Raw genomic sequence first — 8,495 nt, forward strand, 5'->3', positions numbered from 1 at the left:
GGAGTTGACGATGAGCAGAACATCCGAGATCTCATTCATGCTCTCCTGCACTGTACAGTGTGCTCAGATATTAACCCATTCCAGTGAAACCTGGCAGAACCCTCTCACCCGCTCCCCAACAAGATATCGTCTCCATCCTGAGAGGGCGCTGGGTGGGGGGCAAAGGGCAGAACAGAAACCAGTTAGCTCCCGCGGCCCACCCCCCTCCCAATCCATACCTGACATATGCTTCCTTCTTTTTCTTAACCAAACTCTTGATTTTTTCAGTCTTCCAGCATTCCCTACACCTCCCAGCCTTCCCTTTCACCCTGACAGGAATATACTTTACACACTTAATGGTAAGGTCCTGGAAAGTGTTGCTGAACAAAGAGACCTTGGAGTGCAGGTTCATAGCTCCTTGAAAGTGGAGTTGCAGGTAGATAGGATAGTGAAGGCAGCGTTTGGTATGCTTTCCTTTATTGGTCAGAGTATTGAGTACAGGAGTTGGGAGGTCATGTTGCAGCTGTACAGGACATTGGTTAGGCCACTGTTGGAATATTGCGTGCAATTCTGGTCTCCCTGCTATAGGAAGGATGTTGTGAAACTTGAAAGGGTTCAGAAAAGATTTACAAAGATGTTGGAGGGTTTGAGCTACAGGGAGAGGCTGAACAGGCTGGGGCTGTTTTCCCTGGAGCGTCGGAGACTGAGGGGTGACCTTATAGAGGTTTACAAAATTATGAGGGGCATGGATAGGGTAAACAGACAAAGTCTTTTCCCTGGGGTGGGGGGAGTCCAGAACTAGAGGGCATAGGTTTAGAGTGAGAGGGGAAAGATATGAAAGAGACCTAAGGGACAACTTTTTCACACAGAGGGTGGTACATGTATGGAATGAGCTGCCAGAGGAAGTGGTGGAGGCTGGCATAATGACAACATTTAAGAGGCATTTGGTTGGGTATATGAATAGGAAGGGTTTAGGGGGATATGGGCCGGGTGCTGGCAGGTGGGACTAGATTGGGTTGGGATATCTGGTCAGCGTGGGCGGGTGGGACCGAAGGGTCTGTTTCCGTGCTGTACATCTCTATGACTATGACTCTTAATCTTACTAAGATTTGCTTTCCCAAAATGCAGCCCCTCGCATTTATGTAAATTAAACTCCATCTGCCACTTCTCAGCCCATTGGTCCATCTGGTCCAGATCCTGTTGTAATCTGAGGTAACCCTCTTCGCTGTCCACTACACCTCCAATTTTGGTGTCATCTGCAAAATTACTAGCCGTACCTCTAATGCTCACATCCAAATCATTTATATAAATGATGAAAAGTAGAGGACCCAGCACCGATCCTTGTGGCACTCCACTAGTCACAGGCCCCCAGTCTGAAAAACAACTCTCCACCACCACCCTCTGTCTCCTACCATTGATCCAACTGGAACCTGTCACCAACCTCAGTAGGTAACCCCTCCTGACTCCCTCCCCAGGGCCATTGAAGTACGTTTTTGTGAGGAACGGTCCTAATGTACAGAGCGTGGGACTGCCAGTGAATTACAGCAAGATTCCACAGCCCCGCTATTCCAATCAATGAGGAGAGCGGCCATATTGTTTGTAATGGCCATGTTCGAAGGGTCAACACAAGTCCCAGGGCTCTGAGGGGAATGCCAAACCGCCCACTCCAACCCACCTCAGCTGAACTCTCTCCCTGGGATTATTCACATCCACCAGATAGCCCAATCCCTCGGCGCTGACCCTCCGACAGCACCCACTCCCTCAGCGCTGACCCTCCCAACAGTGCCACTCCCTTGGCGCTGACCCTCTGACAGTGCCCACTCCCTCAGTGCTGACCCTCCCAAAGCGCCCACTCCCTCAGCGCTGACCCTCCCAACAGTGCCCACTCCATTGGTGCTGACCCTCCAACAGTGCCCAGTCCCTTGGCACTGACCCTCTGACAGTGTCCACTTCCTTGGCGCTGACCCTCCGACAGTGCTCACTCCCTCAGCGCTGACCCTCCCAAAGCGCCCTCTCCCTCAGCACTGACCCTCTGACAGTGCGACGCTCACCAAGTGAGTGAGTGGGTGGAGGTCAGTCGAGTGAGCGTGTAGGGGTTGGGGCAGAGCGCAGTTGCTGACGAATGTGTCGGGATTAAGCCGGCCGGAATCCTGATGGCTGATCTTCCAGTTTGCAGACTGTCGCTGTGTGAAAATAAAGCTACACCAGTTTGTATACTGGTCTCAGACACCCTGGCGTTACTGGTGCTTGTCCAGATTTCCCACTGTGGGCTAAGTCCTTACCAAGTAACCCTGTCTCTTCCCAGCTCCACATTGACCAATAGTTGCTCTCAGCTTCTTAACACATAACAGGGGTTGGAATAAAAGATTTTATTGCTTCGCTTGCCCTTCGTATTTAAATAAGTTCTCAGTTAAGAGAGCATATTTGTGCATATAGAGCAAAGGAGCTGAGACATCGCAGACTGAAGGGGACATTGGTGAGGCCACTTTTGGAACACTGTGTGCAATTCTGGTCTCCCTGCTGCAGGAAGGGTGTTGTGAATCCCTGTAAGGGTTCAGAAAATATATTGGAGGGTTTGAGCTACAGGGAGATCATGAATAGGCCAGGGCTGGAGTGTCGGGGGCTGAGGGGGTGACCTTATAGAGGTTTATAAAATCATGAGGGGGCAGGGATAGGGTAAATAGACAAGGTCTTTTCCCTGGGGTGGGGGAGTTCAGAACGAGAGGGGCATAGGTTTAGGGTGAGAGGGGAAATGGACCCGAGGGGCAACGTTTTCACACAGAGGGGGGTGCGTGTGTGGAATGAGCTGCCAGAGGAAGTGGCTGGTACAATGACAGCATTTAAAAGGTATCTGGATGGGGACATGGATAGGAAGGGCTTGGAGGGAGATGGGCCCAGTGCTGGCAGGTGGGGCAACATTAATTTAGAGTATCTGGCCAGCATGGACAAGTTGGGCCGAAGGGTCTGTTGCTGTGCTGTATGTCTCAAGGTTGTTATCCTGGTTTTAAGACCATAAGACATAGGAGTGGAAGTAAGGCCATTCGGCCCATCAAGTCCACTCCACCATTCAATCATGGCTGATGGGCATTTCAACTCCACTTACCCACATTCTCCTAGTAGCCCTTAATTCCTCGTGACATCAAGAATCTATCAATCTCTGCCTTGAAGACATTTAGCGTCCCGGCCTCCACTGCACTCTGCGGCAATGAATTCCACAGGCCCACCACTCTCTGGCTGAAGAAACGTCTCCGCATTTCTGTTCTGAACTGACCCCCTCTAATTCTCAGGCTGTGTCCACGGGTCCTAGTCTCCTCGCCTAACGGAAACAATTTCCTAGCGTCCACCCTTTCCAAGCCATGTATTATCTTGCAAGTTTCTTGGATGGCTTTTTGGGAATCCACATTGACAATGGTGGTCGAACGCCAAGTCAAGAGACTTGAAAGGTCCCCACGCCATCCCCAAATGATCCAAAAGGTGGAGTAGGTCTGCCCCGCACCACAGTGGGCCCAATTCTCCTGCCGTCACCCTCCCTTCCAGAGTGAATAATTCCCCATCCCGCAGAGGTTTACACCGGAAAACCGAACCAGGTGTTGAATTTGGACGAGAGTTTAGGAGCGCTAGGAGTATCGGGTTTGCAGACAACAGCAAAATTGGACAGGTAAGAAGGTTGGAGCTGAAAATGTGTTGCTGGTTAAAGCGCAGCAGGTCAGGCAGCATCCAAGGAACAGGAAATTCAACATTTCGGGCATAAGCCCTTCTTCAGGAATGAGGAGAGTGTGTCCAGCAGGCTAAGATAAAAGGTAGGGAGGAGGGACTTGGGGGAGGGGCGATGGAGATGTGATAGGTGGAAGGAGGTCAAGGTGAGGGTGATAGGCCGGAGTGGGGTGGGGGCGGAGAGGTCAGGAAGAAGATTGCAGGTTAGGAAGGCGGTGCTGAGTTGAGGGAACCGACTGAGACAAGGTGGGGGGAGGGGAAATGAGGAAACTGGAGAAATCTGAGTTCATCCCTTGTGGTTGGAGGGTTCCCAGGCGGAAGATGAGGCGCTCTTCCTCCAGCCGTCATGTTGTTATGTTCTGGCGATGGAGGAGTCCAAGGACCTGCATGTCCTTGGGGGAGTGGGAGGGGGAGTTGAAGTGTTGAGCCATGGGGTGGTTGGGTTGGTTGGTCCGGGCGTCCCAGAGGTGTTCTCTGAAATGTACCTCAAATGTCCAAGCGACTTTGATCGATTGGGTCAATGGGCCAGGGAATTGTGTTATCAGGAGAGGCTGGGGACTTTTTTTTCCCACTGGGGTGAAGGAGGCTGAGGGGTGACCTTATGGAGGCTTGTAAAATCCTGATGGGTATAGATAAGGTGAGTGGCTGGTGTCTTTTCCCTGGGTTGGGGAGATTTCAAAACTAGGGGTCTTAGGACTAGGAGAATGTGTCTTTTTAAAACCAACTTGTTTGACACAGACGGTGGTTCGTGTGTGGAATGACCTGCCAGAGGCCGTGACAATAGACAATAGGTGCAGGAGTAGGCCATTCTGCCCTTCGAGCCTGTACCACCATTCAATATGATCATGGCTGATCATTCCTAATCAGTCTCCTGTTCCTGCCTTATCTCCATAACCCTTGATCCCACTATCCTTGAGAGCTCTATCCAACTCTTTCTTAAATGAATCCAGAGACTGGGCCTCCACTGCCCTCTGGGGCAGAGCATTCCACACACCCACCCACCACTCTCTGGGTGAAGACGTTTCTCCTCATCTCTGTCCTAAATGGTCTACCCCGTATTTTTAAGCTGTGTCCTCTGGTTCAGGACTCACCCATCAGCGGAAACATGTTTCCTGCCTCCAGAGTGTCCAATCCTTTCATAATCTTATACGTCTCAATCAGATCCCCTCTCAGTCTTCTAAACTCAAGGGTATACAAAGCCCAGTCGCTCCAGTCTTTCAGTGTAAGGTAATCGCGCCATTCCAGGAATTGACCTCGTGAACCTACGCTGCACTCCCTCAATAGCCAGAATGTCTTTCCTCAAATTTGGAGACCAGAACTGCACACAGTACTCCAGGTGTGGTCTCACCAGGGCCCTGTACAGCTGCAGAAGCACCTCTTTGCTTCTATACTCAATCCCTCTTGTTATGAAGGCCAGCATGCTATTAGCCTTCTTCACTACCTGCTGTACCTGCATGCTTACCTTCATTGACTGGTGTACAAGAACACCCAGATCTCTCTGTACTGCCCCTTTACCTAAATTGATTCCATTGAGGTAGTAATCTGCCTTCCTGTTCTTGCCACCAAAGTGGATAACCATACATTTATCCACATTAAATTGTGGGGACGGTTATATTATTTAAAAATATTTGGGTAAAGTCATGAATAGGAAAGGTTTGGGGCAGGCAGGAGGGACTAGTTTGGGGTTATGGACTAGTTAACGTGGGAGAGAGTGTTCCTGGGGATCCATGGATGGAGGAGGCTGGGAAACAGGCCTCCTGCTGCCTCCTGCTGGTGGCGCCGGTATTACAGCAGAGTTTTGGATTCCCAAAGGGGGGCACAGAGAGCAGGGAGGGGGCTGAGTGTATGAGAGAGGAGAGGGAGCAGATGGAAGGAGGAACCCCAGGAATGGCGACAAGGCACTAAGTGGCCATTCAGCCCCAATTTGTGTGCGTGCCCACTCTCGTCCGCTCACCTCTTCCAACCCATTAGGCAGCCCCCCCCACCCTCCCGGCCTTTGAAGTCTCCAGATGGCAGTCTGGTACTGGTTACCTGCTTCCAACACACTGTCACACTGAGGGAGCGGGCGCTGTCAGAGGGTCAGTGCTGAGGGAGTGGGCGTTGTCAGAAGGTCAGTGCTGAGGGAGAGGGTGCTGTCGGAGGGTCAGTGCTGAGGGAGTGGGTGCTGTCAGAGGGTCAGTGCTGAGGGAGCGGGCGCTGTCGGAGGGTCAGTGCTGAGGGAGCGGGCACTGTGGGAGGGTCAGTGCTGAGGGAGTGGGCACTATGGGAGGGTCAGCGCTGAGGGAGCGGGCGCTGTCGGAGGGTCAGTGCTGAGGGAGCGGGTGCTGTCGGAGGGTCAGTGCTGAGGGAGCGGGCGCTGTCAGAGGGTCAGTGCTGAGGGAGCGGGCGCTGTCGGAGGGTCAGCGCTGGGGGAGCGGGCACTGTGGGAGGGTCAGTGCTGAGGGAGTGGGCACTATGGGAGGGTCAGCGCTGAGGGAGCGGGCGCTGTCGGAGGGTCAGTGCTGAGGGAGTGGGCACTATGGGAGGGTCAGTGCTGAGGGAGTGGGTGCTGTCGGAGGGTCAGTGCTGAGGGAGTGGGCACTATGGGAGGGTCAGCGCTGAGGGAGCGGGCGCTGTTGGAGGGTCAGTTAAATGATGTACACTGGGCCCAAGTAGGAAATATAATCTTGGCTGTAATAAATTGGCCATTTATGACTGAAAGGGGGAAAATATGAGGTGACAGACTAGTGGTAATGTCGTTAGAGTATTAACCTGGAGACCCACCTGGGTTCAAATCCTACCACGGCCTGATGGTGACATTTGAATTCAATAAAAAAGTCTGGAATTAAGAGTCTAATGCAGACAATGAATTGTTTGTTGGAATAACAAGGATCACTGATGTCGTTTAGGGAAGGAAACTGCCTTCCTTACCTGGCCTGGACCTACACGTGACTCCAGGCCCACAGCGATGTGATTGGCTCTTAACTGCCATCATTCCATCAATGAATAAAATGTCTCTCCAAAGCAGGGGGAATATTTCGATCTCTGCCCTGGGGAGGTGTGGCAGCTCCATCAGTCACTTTATTCAAGTCCAAGATCTCTCGATGCTGAAGGTTTGAAGGGAACTTGCCGGTAATAGGCCTTTCAGGCAGATGGCCATCGTGGATCCAATCTTGGAACGGGCTGAATGGCCTCCTCGAACTTCTCCATTGTGTTCAGTAGACAATAGGTGCAGGAGGAGGCCATTCTGCCCTTCCAGCCTGCACCACCATTCAATATGATCATGGCTGATCATCCTTAATCAGTCTCCTGTTCCTGCCTTATCCCCATAACCCTTGATCCCACTATCCTTGAGAGCTCTATCCAACTCTTTCTTAAATGAATCCAGAGACTGGGCCTCCGCTGCCCTCTGGGGCAGAGCATTCCACACAGCCACCACTCTCTGGGTGAAGAAGTTTCTCCTCATCTCTGTCCTAAATGGTCTACCCCGTATTTTTAAGCTGTGTCCTCTGGTTCGGGACTCACCCATCAGCGGAAACATGTTTCCTGCCTCCAGAGTGTCCAATCCTTTAATAATCTTATACATCTCAATCAGATCCCCTCTCAGCCTTCTAAACTCAAGGGTATACAAGCCCAGTCGCTCCAGTCTTTCAACATAAGGTAGTCCCGCCATTCCAGGAATTGACCTCGTGGACCTACGCTGCACTCCCTCAATAGCCAGAATGTCTTTCAGAGGCAGAGTAATCTGGTCGCCTTGCCTATCGAGGGTACAGAGGGGCCAGTGAGGAGGTACAGAGGCGGGCAGGATGATGTTTATAGGTGACACCTCTTTGGATCCTGCGGCCTCACTGTAGCTTTAATCCCAAGCCCTTGATCCCGGGAAGCAAAAGGAAACCTTCCCATTATTTTTCCATGACTGTTTCAGGGTGAACGTTCAGGCCGGGCGAGAGTTTTCACACAGTCGCACAACACAGGAACAAGCCCTTCGGCGCAGCCTGTCTATAATCCTCAAACTAAACTCGTCCCACACCCACCTGCACCCGTATCTCCCCAAACCTTTATCAATCACCGTTTAAACATTGTTAAGTGTGCCCAGATCCACCCATTTCCTCAGGGTGTTCATTCCACACACAAACGCTTCCCTGTGTTAAAAAAAAAATTGTCTGTTATAAATCTTCCCCCCCTCACCTGAAAAATCTGCCCCCTGGTCTTGAAAGCTTCCAGTCGGGGTGGGGAGGTGGAGGGGGGACCTCGCCAGCTGTTCACCTCATCGATACCCTTCATGATTTATTAACCCCGACACGTTCACCCCTCAGCCTCCAATCTTCCAGTGACACACGTCCCAGCTTACCCTCATAACTCAAACCCTTTACTCCTGGAAATATCCGGGGAAATCTCTCCTCAGCCCCCTCCAGGTTAATAAATATTCCTCTCAGAACAGCGCAGCCGGACCTGGACACAGTTCACCAGACGAGGCATCACCAATGTCCCACACAACCTCAGCATGACGTACCCAACTCCTGTACTCAAAGGTCGGAGCAGTCCCTGTGTGTGTTCTAGAGAATAGCAGTCCCTGAGTGTGTTATACAGAATAGCAGTCCCTGAGTGTGTTATAGAGAATAGCAGTCCCTGTGTGTATTGTAGAGAATAGCAGTCCCTGTGTGTGTTCTAGAGAATAGCAGTCCCTGTGTGTGTTATAGAGAATAGCAGTCCCTGTGTGTATTGTAGAGAATAGCAGTCCCTGTGTGTGTTCTAGAGAATAGCAGTCCCTGTGTGTATTGAGGAGAATAGCAGTCCCTGTGTGTATTGTAGAGAATAGCAGT

This window comes from Hemiscyllium ocellatum (genome assembly GCF_020745735.1).
Source record: "Hemiscyllium ocellatum isolate sHemOce1 chromosome 50 unlocalized genomic scaffold, sHemOce1.pat.X.cur. SUPER_50_unloc_4, whole genome shotgun sequence".
Lineage (NCBI taxonomy): Eukaryota > Metazoa > Chordata > Chondrichthyes > Orectolobiformes > Hemiscylliidae > Hemiscyllium > Hemiscyllium ocellatum.